Raw genomic sequence first — 15,347 nt, forward strand, 5'->3', positions numbered from 1 at the left:
GAACTTGAGGTGGAATGAAGTGATTATGTTTAAGGGCATAGTTTTAAAGTATTAGGACTGGGGCCAAGAGGTGGATGGCATGGGAGTAAGAATTTTGTTTTTTTTTAATATACAGAAGAACTATGAGCAGAATTTCCCTAAAATGAGACAAACTTCCTTTGAAAGTTAGTTTTTTGTTGTTGTTGTTGTTACCTGATGAGGGATCGAACCTGTATCCCTTGCATTGGGAGCACAAAGTCTTAGCCACTAGACAGCCAGGGAAGTCTCCAAACTACCTTTGAAAGTTTTGAGTTTACTCTCACTGGAGGACTTTTCTAAAAAGGCTGGATGACCTTTATTTTATTTTTGGCCATGCCATGCATCTTGTGGGGTCTTAGTTCCCCTACAGGGGACAGAACCTGGGCCCCCTACAGTGGAAGTACAGAGTCCTAACTATTGGACCACCAGGGAATTTCCTGGGTGACTTTTAGATGTCAGAGTGATGTGGAAGGAATAAAGTGAAGTCTCACATGTTTCCCTTCCACTTTTACACTTCTTAGATTCTGAGGAAACTGCTCTGCACATCAGTTTGGCCTGGCAGTCATGAAAATACTTTCCTTTTAGTGTTCACTATAGTAACAATTTTAACAGTTTTCTACAAGTTTACAGCAACAAAGATGGTTCATTGCAAACATCTGTCACAGCTATTGCTTTTCATCCTTTTGGTTTATAAAACTGCAGAATTTGAGCTCCTGAACAAACTCCTGGCTTTGAGTCCCTTAGAATTTTGTAAATCATAATACTTCAAAAAGTTCTAAGAATCCAATTTTTTTTTTAAACACATTAACGTGTCTGAAATCAGGATGTTTCTGCATGCATCATCAGTCATGTGGACATAGATGCAATTATCAGTAATTATGGTCATAGATGTTCAAATTGTCATCACTTCAGCTGAGTTAAAGTCATAATTGGTACCACATATGTTGAATGTAACTGATGTTCAGAGAGGTTTATAAAAGGGATGCCAGTAGTGTGGTAGAGAATCCTGGAGACTATTGGGAGCACTGTTTTTTGTTTTTTTTGGCTACACCTCATGATGCATGTGGAATCTTAGTTCCCTGACCAAGAATTGAACCCAAACCTCCTGCATTGAAGGGCTTCCCAGGTGGCACTAGTGGTAAAGAACCCACCTGCCAGTGCAGGAGACATAAGAAACTTGGGTTCGATCCCTGGTCTGGGCAAATCCCCTGAAGGAGGGCATGGCAACCCACTCCAGTATTCTTGCCTGGAGAATCCCGTGGACAGAGGAGCCTGATGGGTTACAGTCCATGGGGTCGCAAAGAGCTGGACATGACTGAAGCAACTTAGCACGCACACAGGTGCCTGCATTGGAAGCACAGAGTCTTAACCAGGGAAGTCGTTGGGAGCACTCTTTTAAGCAATGCTGCATCACTGACATTGTTGGTGCACGGAGGATGAGATTGTATAGAAAACTCCTAAGTTATAGAAAAGCATTGTATCAGAGTTTAATTGGAAGTGATTTTCTTTCGTTGTAATTTATAAAATAATGATTGATCCTACAATTGATTTCATCAATTTATACTGATGAAATACAATAGCTATTGTAATAGCTATTTAATACAATTTAGCTAACCTGTATTGGTGCTAGCTGTGTGTTGACCAGGCATAGTGTGAAGGGTTTTAAATGGATTATCTCAGTTTAATCTTCACTGGAACTCTACAAGGTAGATATGTTTATTATCCACATTTTAAAAGAAGATTTGTTTAATTATTTTATTATCTATTTTAGTTTTTGGCTGTGGTGGGTCTTCGTTGCTACATGTGGGCTTTCTGTAGTTGTAGTGAGTGGGGGCTACTCTCTAACTGTGGTGCGAGGGCTTCTCATTGCAGTGACTTCTCTTGTTGCAGAGACGGGCTCAGTCGTTGGCAGCTCTGGGATGCTAGAGGACAGCTCAGTAGTTGTGGCGTTCTGGCTTAGTTGCCCCATGGCATGTGGGCTCTTCCCAGACCAGGGATCAAACCCTTGTCTCCTGCATTGGCAGGCAGATTCTTTACCAGAGTCACCAGGTAAGCCCTATTATCCACATTTTTACAAATGAGAAAATTGAGGCCCAGAGAAACTAATATTCACAGAGTTTTGCCCTTAGTAAGGGATCGAGGCAGAACTCAAACTCAGGCAGTCTAGTTTTAGAACAAGTGTTTTAATGCACTATATCCAACTGTTTCGCATTAGCAGTAACACTTTTTTGGCCAATGGCATATGCTATCTTATTTTGAAAAATTTTATGTATGTTTTGTCTCCCCATCTAGACCTTTGTTGTTGTTGTTATTGTTGTTCAGTAGTTAGGTCATGTCATACTGTATGGATGGCAGCCCACCAGGCTCCTCTCTCCATGGGGATTCTCCAGGCAGGAATACTGCAGTGGGTTACCATGCCCTCCTCCAGGGCAATCTTCCCAACCCAGGGATCAAACCCAGGTCTCCCACATTGCAGGCATTCTTTATCAGCTGAGCCACCAGGGAAGCCCTCAGATATCATCTGCATATCTGAGGTTAAAAGATGATCTAGGCTTTAAGGATCATTAAGTCAAGAATCTGTTTTCTTCCTCTATACATTTGGGTCTTTAACATCCTGGCACTGTGCCTAGTTAATGCTTATTAAATGTCCCAGGACAGAATAGAATTTTGTACTCTGTTGGTTTTAGGGTTATAGCCTTCCTCAAGGGGTTATATTAGGACTACTTTAGTTTTAAGAAAAACTATAGTGATATTGTGTCTTTTTTTTTGATAGTGCAGTGTACAAGGCCTTCTACCTGGGGACTCTCTCATGAGATGGCAGCTTTTGGGGAGTCCATGCTGGGATTCTCTTCTTGGTTGCCCCTAGAGAGAGTTCCTTTCTCCCGCACACTGCAGGTGGAGTACTGGCAGGTGGCCTTAGACTTGACCTTGCAGCTTCACTCACCTTGTTGCTTTCTCCTTTTTTTTTTTTTGGCCATGCCATAAGACTTGTGGGATCTTAGTTTCTGGACCAGGGTTTGAACCTAGGGACCCCAACAGTGGAAGCATGGAGTCCTAACCACTGGACCTTCTGGGGATTCCTACCTGGTGCTTTAAATCTGGAGCAAACAATGCAAGGATCATTAAGATTCATTAAATGTACCTGCAGAGGCTAGAAGTGTTGCATAGTAGTGGTAGAGGAGTTCTGGCCAGCCTAGCTGTTAATAGACAGTTGTTGGGCCACTGGATACTCCAATGATGCCTCAGTCCCTATCTATCTTCTCAAATTTATTATGGGGGTACAGAGGTATTGCTTTTGCCTTTTTTTTTTTGCTTTTGCTTTTTAAAAAAATAATTTTATTTATTTATTTTTGGCTATGCTGGGTCTCTGTTGGTGTGTGGGCCTTTTCTCTAGTTGCAGCGAGCAGGGGCTACTCTTCATTGCAAGTGTGTCTGCTTCTTGTTGCCGTGGCTTCTCCTGTTGCAGAGCACAGGCTCTAGGGCATGAGGGCTTCAGTAGTTGTGGCATGTGGGCTCAATAGTTGCAATTCCAGGGCTCTGGAGCACAGGCTCAATAGTTGTGGCACATAGACTTGGTTGCTTCTCGGCATGTGGGATCTTCCGGAATCAGGGACTGAACCCATGCCTTCTACATTGGCAGGCGGGTTCTTTATTATTGAGCCACCAGGGTAGCCCCAGAGGTATCTCCTGAAACTCATTTCAGATAGGCCTTCCATGGCTAAAATAGTTTCATCCCTCTCGCCCCTCTCCATCCTCTTATCTTGCTTTACTTTTCCTCATAGCTTTTGTCATCTCTGGACACAGTGACTTTGATGGCTAGCTGCTATTTCCCCAGCACCTGGCACATTTCTAAATGAACACTTAAATAAATGAATCCAAAGGTTGAAAGAGAACCTAGGCTCATAATGGACTAGAATTGAAAACTGGAAAACCATTGGGACCTGGGGCAGTTTCTCTCCCAAGGGTGAGTTTACAGGGCCACGTAAGTGTTCATCTTTACTTTTCTCTTCCCATCTGCTTTTTTGACATCCCTCTACAGACTAAGGTGGAGGGAGAGAGGAATAAAGAGAAACAAGATACTTTAAAAACCAGAGGTTTCTAAATCCAAAGACTCATTAGCATCATCACAGGATCATTTTAAAAACATTGATTCCTGGGTCTCACTCAAGACTGCCTGTGTTAAAATTTCCACGGTTGGGGCTCTAAGATATGTAATTAAAAAATCCATATTTAGGGACTTTCCTGGTGTCCAGCGGTTAAGAAACCACCTTGCAATGCATAGGACTATGGTTCCATCCCTTGTCAGGGAACTAGGATCCCACATGCCTTGAAGCAACTACTGAACCCGAGAGCCACAATGAAAGATCTGTGCAGCAACTAAGACTCAATGCAGCCAAAAATAAATATTTTTTAAAAAATAAAATGCATATTTAGCTAGCCAAGCACTAACCTATAGATGGGTTTCTGAGAACCTCTGCTTTAAACAAATCAAGCTTTCCCCAAAATGTTGTGTAGAGTTGACATCTTCAACAAATGTTTCCCGAGGCCACCTAACAGGAGCCAGGCATTGGAGTAGGTGCTAAGAGACTGTAGGAAAGAAAACTAAAGATGTCTGACTTTCTTGTGGTTAATCCCATACACAGGAAAAGAGAGTGAGATATCTTATTTCTTTATTCATCCCATTTTACAAGTACCTGGAAAACAGACTCATACTATTATGGTAAGGGTAGAGTCTTAGTTGAGGTGTCAAAAGACCTAATTTCCAATCTTTCCTCTGCCACCTACAGGGTATGTCTTCTTGGGCATTTCATGTCCCTACTCTGAGCCTTAGTTTCCTCAACAAAAAACTGAGATAGTAACTTCTCTGTGTACCTCTCAGAGAGTTATTACACGTAGAAGAAGTAATGCAAAAATGCCTTGAAAATTACACAAACATCAGCCACTGTGTTTTTTCCACAGATCTTATAGCTGGACACAACTGAGCAACTGAACTGAACTATAGCTTCTGTACATTTTTTTAAGATCATACATTTTTATTTTTAAGATAAAGTACATCTGCAAGTGCACAGTTCAAGTTGAAAAGATATACCCAAAGCTGTCAATTGTGAATACCTACAAAGGCTGGAATAGCCAGCAGGGAGCAGAGGACTATAACTCAAAAAAGGGAACTCTTCTGTACATTGTTTAGAACATTTTGGTTATGTGTTTCCAACACTCACAGTAACAGAAGAATAGAGTTTAAAAGTTAATTAGTCCTTTTATGATTAAACTTTACACATCTACCACCTGGTTGAGTTAAGCACATTATAGACTTTATATCACTCTAAATTTTTATAACACTTATTACTGCTATCATATCATTTAGTAATATGATATACTTTCCTTGTTAACTTGTTTTTTCAACCTCCTCATAAAATCATTAATTGTGGGCCTGTTTTGTGCTTGCCATGTGTTCTCCAAGGCACTGGGTATAAAAGTGGGCAGTTAGTGCTCCATAAATACCTGTTGATGGAATGATTGAATGAATAAGGTTATTTTTATGATAACAGACTACGTGCCCTGTTTGTTATCATCACCCATAGGAGTGGGGAGGCAGGAAGAGAAGAGAGACCATAGTTAATGCCTGCATTAAATAAAGTCTTTTTCTTCTTTCCCTCCCTCTTACTTTAAAAAAAAAAATGTTTATTTAAGGATAATTGCTTTACAGAATTTTGTAGTTTTCTGGCAAAGCTCAACCTGAATCAGCCATAGGTATACACATATCCCCTCCCTTTTGAACCTCCCTCCCAACTCCCTCCCCATCCCACCCTTCCAGGTTGATACAGAGCCTCTGTTTGAGTTTCTTAGCCATACAGTAAACTCCTATTGGCTATCTATTTTACATACGGCAATATAAGTTCCCATGTTACTTTTTCCATATATCTCACCCTCTCCTCCCCTCTCCTCATGTCCACAAGTCTATTCTCTATGTCTGTTTCTCCATTGCTGCCCTGTAAGCAAATTCTTCAGTACCATTTTTCTAGATTCTGTATACATGCATTAGAATATGATATTTATCTTTCTCTTTCTGACTTACTTCACTCTGTATAATAGGTTCTAGGTTCATCCACCTCATTAGGACTGACTCAAAGGCGTTCCTTTTTATGGCTGAGTAATATTCCATTGTGTATATGTACCACAACTTCTTTATCCATTCATCTGTTTATCCATTCATCTGTTGATGGACATATAAGCTGCTTCTGTGTTCTAGCTATTGTAAATAGTGCGTCAGTGAACAATGGGATACATGTGTCTTTTTCAGTTTTGGTTTCCTTAGGGTACATGCCTAGGAGTGGAATTGCTGGGTCATATTGTGGTTTTATTCCTAGTTGTTTAAGGAATCTCCATACCATCTTTCATAGTGGCTATATCAATTTACATTCCCACTAACAGTGCAAGAGCATTCCCTTTTCTCCATACCCTCTCCAGCATTTATTGTTTGTAGATTTTTTGATGATGGCCATTCTGACTGGTGTGAGGTGAGGTGATATTGTAGTTTTGATTTGCATTTTGCTAATAATGAGCGATGCTGAGCGTCTTTTCATGTGGTTGTTAGCCATCTGTATGTCTTTTTTGGAGAAATGTATATTTAGGTCTTTTTCCCACTTTTTGATTGGGTTGTTTATTCTTCTGGTATTGAGTTGTTTGAGTTGCTTGTATATTTTGGAAATTAATCCTTTGTCAGTTGCTATTATTTTCTTCCATTCTGAGGGTTGTCTTTTCACCTTGCTTATAGTTTCCTTTGCTATGCAAAAGATTTTAAGTTTAATCACGACCCACTTGTTTACTTTTGTTTTTATTTCCATTACTCTAGGAGGTGGGTTATAGAGTATCTTTTGATTTATGTCATCAAGTGTTCTGCCTATGTTTTCCTCTAAGAGTTTTATACTTTCTGGTCTTACATTTAGGACTTTAATCCATTTTGAGTTTATCTTTTTGTATGGTATTAGTAAGTGTTCTAATTTCATTCTTTTACATGTTGCTGTCCAGTTTTCCCAGCACCATTTATTGAGAGGCTGTCTTTGCCCCATTGTATATTCTTGCCTCCTTTGTCAAATATAAGGTTCCCATAGGTCCTTGGGTTTATTTCTGGCCTTTCTATCTTGTTCCATTGATCTATGTTTCTGTTTTTGTGCCAGTACTATACTATCTTGATGACTGTAGCTTTGTAGTATAATCTGAAGTCAGGAAAGTTGATTCCTCCAGCTCCATTCTTCTTTCTCAAGACTGCTTTGGCTGTTCTGGATCTTTTGTGTTTCCATATGAATTGTGAAAGTTTTTGTTCTAGTTCTGTGAAAAATGTCACTGGTGATTTGATAGGGATTGCATTGAATTTGTAGATTGCATTTGGCAGTATAGTCATTTTCACAATATTGATTCTTCCTACCCATGAACATTGACTATCTCTCCATCTGTTTATATCACCTTTGATTTCTTTCATTAGTGTCTTAAAATTTTCTGTGTACAGTTCTTTTGTCTCTTTAGTAAGTTTATTCCTAGATATTCTATTCTTTTTGTTGCAATGGTGACTGAAATTGATTTCTTAATTTCTCTTTCTGATTTTTCATTGTTAGTATATAGAAATGCAAGTGATTTCTGTGTATTGATTTTGTATCCAGCAACTTTGCTAATTTCACTGACTAGCTCTCATAATTTTCTGTTACAAAAATTGCTCTCATAATTTTTCAGTAACAGAAACAGATTTTCTATGTATAGTATCATGTCATCTGCAAACAGTGAGAGCTTTACTTCTTCTTTTCTGATCTAGATTTCTTTTATTTCTTTTTCTTCTCTGATTGCCAGAGCTAAGACTTCCAGAACTATGTTGAATAAAAGGGGAAAGGAGGGACTCTTGTCTTGTTCCTGATCTTAGGGGGAATTCTTTTAGTTTTTCACCCTTGAGAATGTTTGCTGTAGGGTTATCATATATGACCTTTACTATGTTGAGGTAATTTCCTTCTATGGCCATTTTTTGAAGAGTTCTAATCACAAATGGGTGCTGAATTTTGTCAAAGGCTTTTTCTGCATCTATTGAGATTATCATATGGTTTTTATCTCTCAGTTTGTTAATATGGTGTATCACATTGATTGATTTGCGTATATTGAAGAATCCTTGCATTCCAGGAATAAAGCCAACTTGATCATGGTGTATGAGCTTTTTGATGTGTTGCTGAATTCTGTTTGGTAAAATTTTGTTGAGGATTTTTGCATCTATGTTCATCAGTGATATTGGCCTGTAGTTTTCTTTTTTTGTGTTGTCTTTGTCTGGTTTTGGTATCAGGGTGATAATGGCCTTGTAGAATGAGTTTGGAAGTGTTCCTTCCTCTGCAATTTTTTGAAAGAGTTTTAGAAGGATAGGCATTAGCTTTTCTCTAAATGTTTGACAGAATTCTGTGAAGCCATCTGGTCCTAGGCTTTGTTTATAGGGAAATTTTTCATCACAGCTTCAATTTCAGTGCTTGTAATAGGGTTGTTCATAATTTCTATTTCTTCCCGGTTCAGTCTTGGAAGATTGAACTTTTCTAAGAATCCATCCATTTATTCCAGGTTATTCATTTTCTCGCCATATAGTTGTTCATAATAGTCTCTTAGAATTCTTTGTATTTCTGCACTGTCTGTTGTAACCTCTCCTTTTTCATTTCTGACTTTGTTGATTTGATTATTCTTTTTTTCTTGATGAGTCTGGCCAAAGGTTTGTCAATTTTGCTTATCTTCTCAAAGAACCAGCTTTTAGTTTTATTAATCTTTACTATTGTTTTTTTCTTTTTATTTATTTCTGCTGAGATCTTTATGATTTCTTTCCTTCTACTAATTTTGGGGGTTTTTGTTCTTTTTGCAGTTGTTTTAAGTGTAAAGTTAGGTTTTCTATTCGATGTTTTCTTGTTTCTTGAGGTAGGATTGTATTGCTATAAATTTCCCTCTTAGAACTGCTTTTGCTGCATCCCATAGGTTTTGAGTTGTAGTGTTTTGTCATTTGTTTCTAGAAATTTTTTGATTTCCCTTTTGATTTCCTCAGTAACCTGTTGGTTATTTAGAAACGTATTGTTTAATCTCCATTTGTTTGTGTTTCTTACAGTTTTTTCTTGTAATTAATATCTAGTCTCATAGCACTGTGGTCAGAGAAGACGCTTGATATGATTACAACTTTCTTCAATTTACTGAGGTTTGATTTCTGACCCAAGATGTGGAGAATGTTCCACGTGCACTTGAGAAGAAGGTGTATTCTTCTGCATTTGGATGGAATGTCCTGAAGATATCAATGAGATCCGTCTCATCTAATGTATCATTAAGACTTGAGTTTCTGTATTAATTTTCTGTTTTGATCATCCATCCATTGGTGTGAGTGGGGTGTTAAAGTCTCTTACTATTACTATGTTACTGTCAATTTCTCCTTTTATGTCTGTTAGTGTTTGTCTTATGTATTGAGGTGGTCCTATGCTGGGTGCATAGATATTTACAATTGTTATGTCTTCCTCTTGGATTGATCCCTTGATCATTATGTGATCATCATTATCCATCCTTATCTCTTGTAACCTTCTTTAGTTTAATCTATTTTGCCTGATATGAGGATTGCTACTACAGCTTCCTTTTGCTTCCCATTTGTATGGAGTATGTTTTTCCATCTTCTTACTTACAGTCTATATGTGTCTTGAGGTCTGAAGTGGGTTTATTATAGACAGCATATATATGGGTCTTGTTTTTGTATCCATTCAGCTAGTCTGTGTCTTTTGCTTGGAACATTTAATCCGTTTACATGTAAAGTAATTATTGATATATATGTTCCTATTGCCATTTTCTTAATTGTTTGGGGTTGATTTTGTAGTTCTTTTTTCTTCCCTTGTATTTTTTTTACTATCTAAGTCCCTTTAACATTTGTTGTAAAGCTGGTTTGGTGGTACTGAATTTTCTTAACTTTTGCTTGTCTGAAAAGCTTTTTATTTCTCCATCAACTTTGAATGAGATCCTTGCTGGGTACAGTAATCTTGGTTGTAGATTTTTCCCTTTCAGTACTTTAAATATATCCAGCCATTCCCCTCTGGCCTGCAGAGTTTCTGTTGAAAGATCATCTGTTAAATGTATGGGTTTTCCCTTGTATGTTGCTTGTTACTTTCCCCTTGCTGCTTTTAATATTCTTTCTTTGTGTTTAGTCTTTGTTAGTTTGATTAGTATGTGCCTTGGCATGTTTCTCCTTGGGTTTGTCCTGTATGGGACTCTTTATGCCTCTTGGACTTGATTGACTATTTCCTTTTTCATGTTGGGGAAATTTTCAACATAGTCTCTTCAACAATTTTCTCATACCCTTTCTTTTTCTCTTCTTCTTCCGGGACCCCTATCATTAGAATGATGGTGCATTTGATATTGTCCCAGAGGTCCCTGAGGCTATCCTCAGTTCTTTTCATTCTTTTTACTTTATTCTGCTCTTCGGAAGTTATTTCCATCATTTTATCTTGCAGCTCACTTATTCGCTCTTCTGCTTCAGATATTCCACTATTGATTCCTTCCAGAGTATTTTTAATTTCAGTAATTATGTTGTGTGTTTCTGTATTCTTTAATTGTTCTAGGTCTTTCTTAATTGATTCTTTTTGTTCTCCATTTTGTTTTCAAGGTTTTTGATCATCTTTACTATCATTATTCTGAATTTTTTTCAGATAGTTTGCCTATTTCTTCTTCATTTATTTGGACCTTCTGTGTTTCTAATTTGTTTCTTCATTTGTGCAGTATTTCTTTTGCCTTTTCATTATTATTATTTTTTAACTTATCATGTTTGAGGTCTCCTTTTCCCAGCCTTCAAGGTTGAGTTCTCTCTTCTTTTTGGTTTCTGCCTTCCTAAGGTTGGTCCAGTGGTTGTGTATAAGGTGAGATTTGTGCTGAGGTGTTTTTTTTCAATTTTGTTTATTTGTTTGTTTGTTTTTTCTCTGATGGGCAAGGCTGAGTGAGGTGGTAATCCTGTCTGCTGATGATTGGGTATTTGTAGTTTTGCTTTCTTTGTTGTTTAGATGAGGCATCCTATACAGGGTGCTACTGGTGGCTGGGTGATGCGGGGTCCTGTGTTCAAGTGGTTTCCTTTGTGTGAATTCTCAGCATTTGATACTCCCTAGGGTTAGTTCTCTGGTAGTCTAGGATCTTGGAGTCAGTGCTCGCACTCCAAAGGCTCAGGGCTTGATTTCTGTCTCAGCAGAACGAGAGGCAGGTGGAGCAGAATCATGTGGTGATGACTCACTCCAGTCACCGCAGCCTCCCCCAGGAACCATATCTGTTGTTGGTTCAAAACTCCGAGAGTTCCATGTGAAATCCCAAACAGGATCCCCTGAACGGAGGGCAAGGAGAGACTGATGATAGAGGTCACTTCAGATTCGTAGGTGGCAGTTTTAACAAACGAACTTTCTTACTTGGGTGCCTGAAAACAGTGGCTCTCTGCATCCACTCCCCAGAATCTTAGGAGTTTATAAAGATGACTTAATGGGGCTCAGTCACATGCAGTACAGCCCAGATAATCTCAGTAACACTTTATTTACTCTCTCAAGCCTGCAGTGTTGTCTTGAAATGGTTCCCACTAGGGAAGCCTCCCTCTCACTTTTTATGGAATCTGAGAGAGATGGCTGACAGAATGTGGGTGGAAGTAGATGAATTCGACAGGGACTAGTGTTTCAAGGCTGTATCTATCTGTTCTGCTAAAGGATTGATCTGAGTAGTGTATAGTGGGGAATGTATTGGGATGTGTGAATTTTACAGAACATGTTAAAATGTAACTTATGACAGACAAAGCTCTTGGGATTGTAAGAATTAAAATACAATAAAGTTGGATAATGCTTAGACCAAAATATTAATACAACTCTGTACCATGTCACTTCTTTTCTTCAAATTTGCAATGTCATACATCTTGATTGACAAGATTTCATAATCTATTTGAGTAAGTGTAAGTAGAGAGATACCTATACATTTTTTAACAAATGTATAAACTAAGACATAGCCAAGGAAAGTGGCTTAATCCTTGGGATTTATCAAACACAGTTATTAAAAATCGAATCCATTTTATCTAATTTAGAATATTTGGAGGCTTCAGTTTCTAAGTCTAGCTCCTTATGTGGAAAAATGTATACTAATGAGCTTTGAATGCAATAGCATTCATCAATTGATTTACTTTAATGGGGCCATTATTTTGAATTTTATAATAATGGACAAAATATAGGTAATTAAAAAAAAAATAGGTAATTTTGTGGTTAGGCAAGTTAGCCCTCCTCCCAAAAAAAAGATACATATTTGTACATTTTGGTGTGAAAGGTTAAAATCCATCTTCCTGAGTGTGTATGAGCACCCGCTGGGAGATATAGTCATCATTATGATCTTGGTATTTTGAATGTTCATCTTTGCATTTTTGCAGTTTACATATGGGAGTTTAAAGAAATAAGATGTGCTTTCTACAAAGGAAAGCCTAAATTTTAATCAGGCAAGATATGATGAGTTTTTAGCTTCAGTTCAGTTCAGTTGCTCAGTCATGTCCGACTCTTTTTGACCCCATGGACTGCAGCACGCCAGGCCTCCCTGTCCATCACCAACTCCCAGAGTTTACTCAAACTCACGTCCATTGAGTCGGTGATGCCATCCAACCATCTCATCCTCTGTCATCCCCTTCTCCTCTCGCCTTCAATCTTTCCCAGCATCAGGGTCTTTCCCAATGAGTCAGTTCTTTGCATTAGGTGGCCAAAGTATTGGAGTTTCAGCTTCAATATCAGTCCTTCCAATGAATATTCAGGACTGATTTCCTTTAGGATGGACTGGTTGGATCTCCTTGCTGTCCAACGGACTCTTAAGAGTCTTGTCCAACACCACAGTTCAAAAGCATCAATTCTTCGGCACTCAGCTTTCTTTATAGTCCAACTCTCAGATCCATACATGACTACTGGAAAAACCATAGACTTGACTAGATGGACCTTTGTTGACAAAGTAATGTCTCTGCTTTTTAATATGCTGTCTAGATGGCTCAGGTGGTAAAGTGTCTGCCTACAATGCAGGAGACCCGGGTACAATCCCTGGGTTGGGAAGATCTCCTGGAGAAGGAAATAGCAATCCACTCCAGTATCCTTGCCTGGAAAATCCCATGGATGGAGGAGCCTGGTAGGCTACAGTCCATGGGGTCGCAAAGAGTCGGACATGACTGAGTGACTTCACTTTCACTTTCACTTTTCAGGTTGGTCATAACTTTTCTTCCAAGGAGTAAGCTCTTTTAATTTCATGGCTGCAATCACCATCTGCAGCGATTTGGGAGCCCCCCAAAATAAAGTCTGTCACTGTTTCCACTGTTTCCCCGTCTGTTTGCCATGTAGTTTAGGGGTAGACAGTTAAAATACCTGTCTTGCATGTTCACATTGATATCTTTAAAATAGATAACGAATGAGGATCTGCTATATGCAGGGAACTCTGCTCAATACTCTGTAATTAACATATATGGGAAAAGAATTTGAAAAAGAATAGACACATGTATACGTATAACTGAATCACTATGCTGCACACCTGAGACTAACACAACATTGTTAATGAACTGTATATCCACATAAAATTTAAAAAGCCAAAACACTGTTTTTATTTTGATATTGTTTACACAATGTTAAATGATATATACATATACAAAGACACATTCTTAAACAAAAAACATACCATATTGTATTTAAAAAAAAAATCCTCTTTGTTGGCCCAGACTGTTTATTACATTTTTGATTAGGAGCTCTTCCTGTGGTTAGCAGGCTCCTCTTAGATTCCCAGACCCCAAAGGAGAGAGGTGGCTTCCAGCCTCCCTTCCTTAGCCTGTCAGACTCCCCCAGACCAAACCTCTTGGACCACTGTGTGGAAAAGTAGAATTGTCCACAAAGGGTAAGGTACACCACAGAAACTTATCACAACTCAGAAGGAACAAAGATTCTGTTAACTTGAATGTGCCCCCTCAAAGCCCAGTGGCAGGTGCTTCCAGGTTTAGGCCTTCCCAACAATGGTGTCCTTCAGGGAGGCTTCCTTCATTTCTGACCTGTCTCTCCCTCGTCTTGCTGTCCTCATTTCAAACTTAGCAGAGAGCCACCATTTCCCCACAGGTTTAGCCCAGAGTCCTTTTCATGGTCTCAGCAGAGCTGAGCAATACTTCAGGCCCAAGCTCTTATATATGAGAGTAGAATTAGGTACTCCAATTCCAATTCCTTCTCCTAGTTTAGTTTCTCATTCTTTTCCTCAGAGACAACACAATTAACCTTGGAAAAGTCTACTTTTGTTGTTAACATGATATGACTAGCAATGTGTTTTAGAAATAAACTACCTTTTCACCTGTTACATGGGCTTCCCTGGTGGCAGCAGAGGTTAAAAAACCTGCCTGCCAATGCAGGAGATGTGGGTTTGATCCCTGGATTGGGAAGATCCCCTGGAGAAGGAAATGGCAGCCCACTCCAGTATTCTTGCCTGGGAAATCCCAGGGACAGAGGAGCCTGGCAGGCTATGGTCCATGGGGTTACAAGAGTCGACTTAGTTACTAAATACCACCACCTATTATATTGCTAATGAGGCACTTTCCAAACTGAGGTCTGGAACTAGTTGGCTCTGGTTTTCCTTTGATTTCAAGAAGGAATGGTTTTAATTCTGATCAAATTTATTTGAGCAGCTGATTACATTCTTTTGACTCTAGGCCTCTCTTTAACAGAAGAGTGGGCAGAGTTTGGCAATATATCCCACTACCTCTATGAAAATTATTTCTAAGTTGTAAAGGGCTATAAAATATAATAATAATTATTATCTTCAACCTTCCAAATTAATTTATTCTTTGTCGACCAAGATGTGGGATAGAATGGAGGTGATGAGAAATCTCAAAAGATTTCTTGAAAGAAGGATGAATCTTGAAAGAAAGATGAATCTTTTTGGCCAGGGAAACCTCTATCAAACAGCAGTTATTAAATATATATGTCCAGTGATTTGTGTATGAGGTATCCAGGTGTTCAGAGAGTTTTCTATGAGGCCAGTGGGAAGAGTTATTTATTCATCATATATTTACCGAGTGCCTTCTACCAGTATTGGGAAACAGTGAATAGTAATGTGTTTACAACCTAATATATGAAATGGATCTAATGGCTATTGTACTGGACAGCTCAGGTAATCTGTATCCAGGTATCCTGTGTTTTGTATACATGACCTGCCTTGTTCCTTCTCGTTTGTACCTGGTTACTGAACAGACTTTTCCCACTCAGATGGAAGTGTTTTTTCCTCAAAAAAATGTGTTTTTTTCTCTACATATAGCAATGCAGGAGACCCTGGTT

The sequence above is a fragment of the Dama dama genome, chromosome 18 (assembly GCF_033118175.1).
Source record: "Dama dama isolate Ldn47 chromosome 18, ASM3311817v1, whole genome shotgun sequence".
NCBI lineage: Eukaryota > Metazoa > Chordata > Mammalia > Artiodactyla > Cervidae > Dama > Dama dama.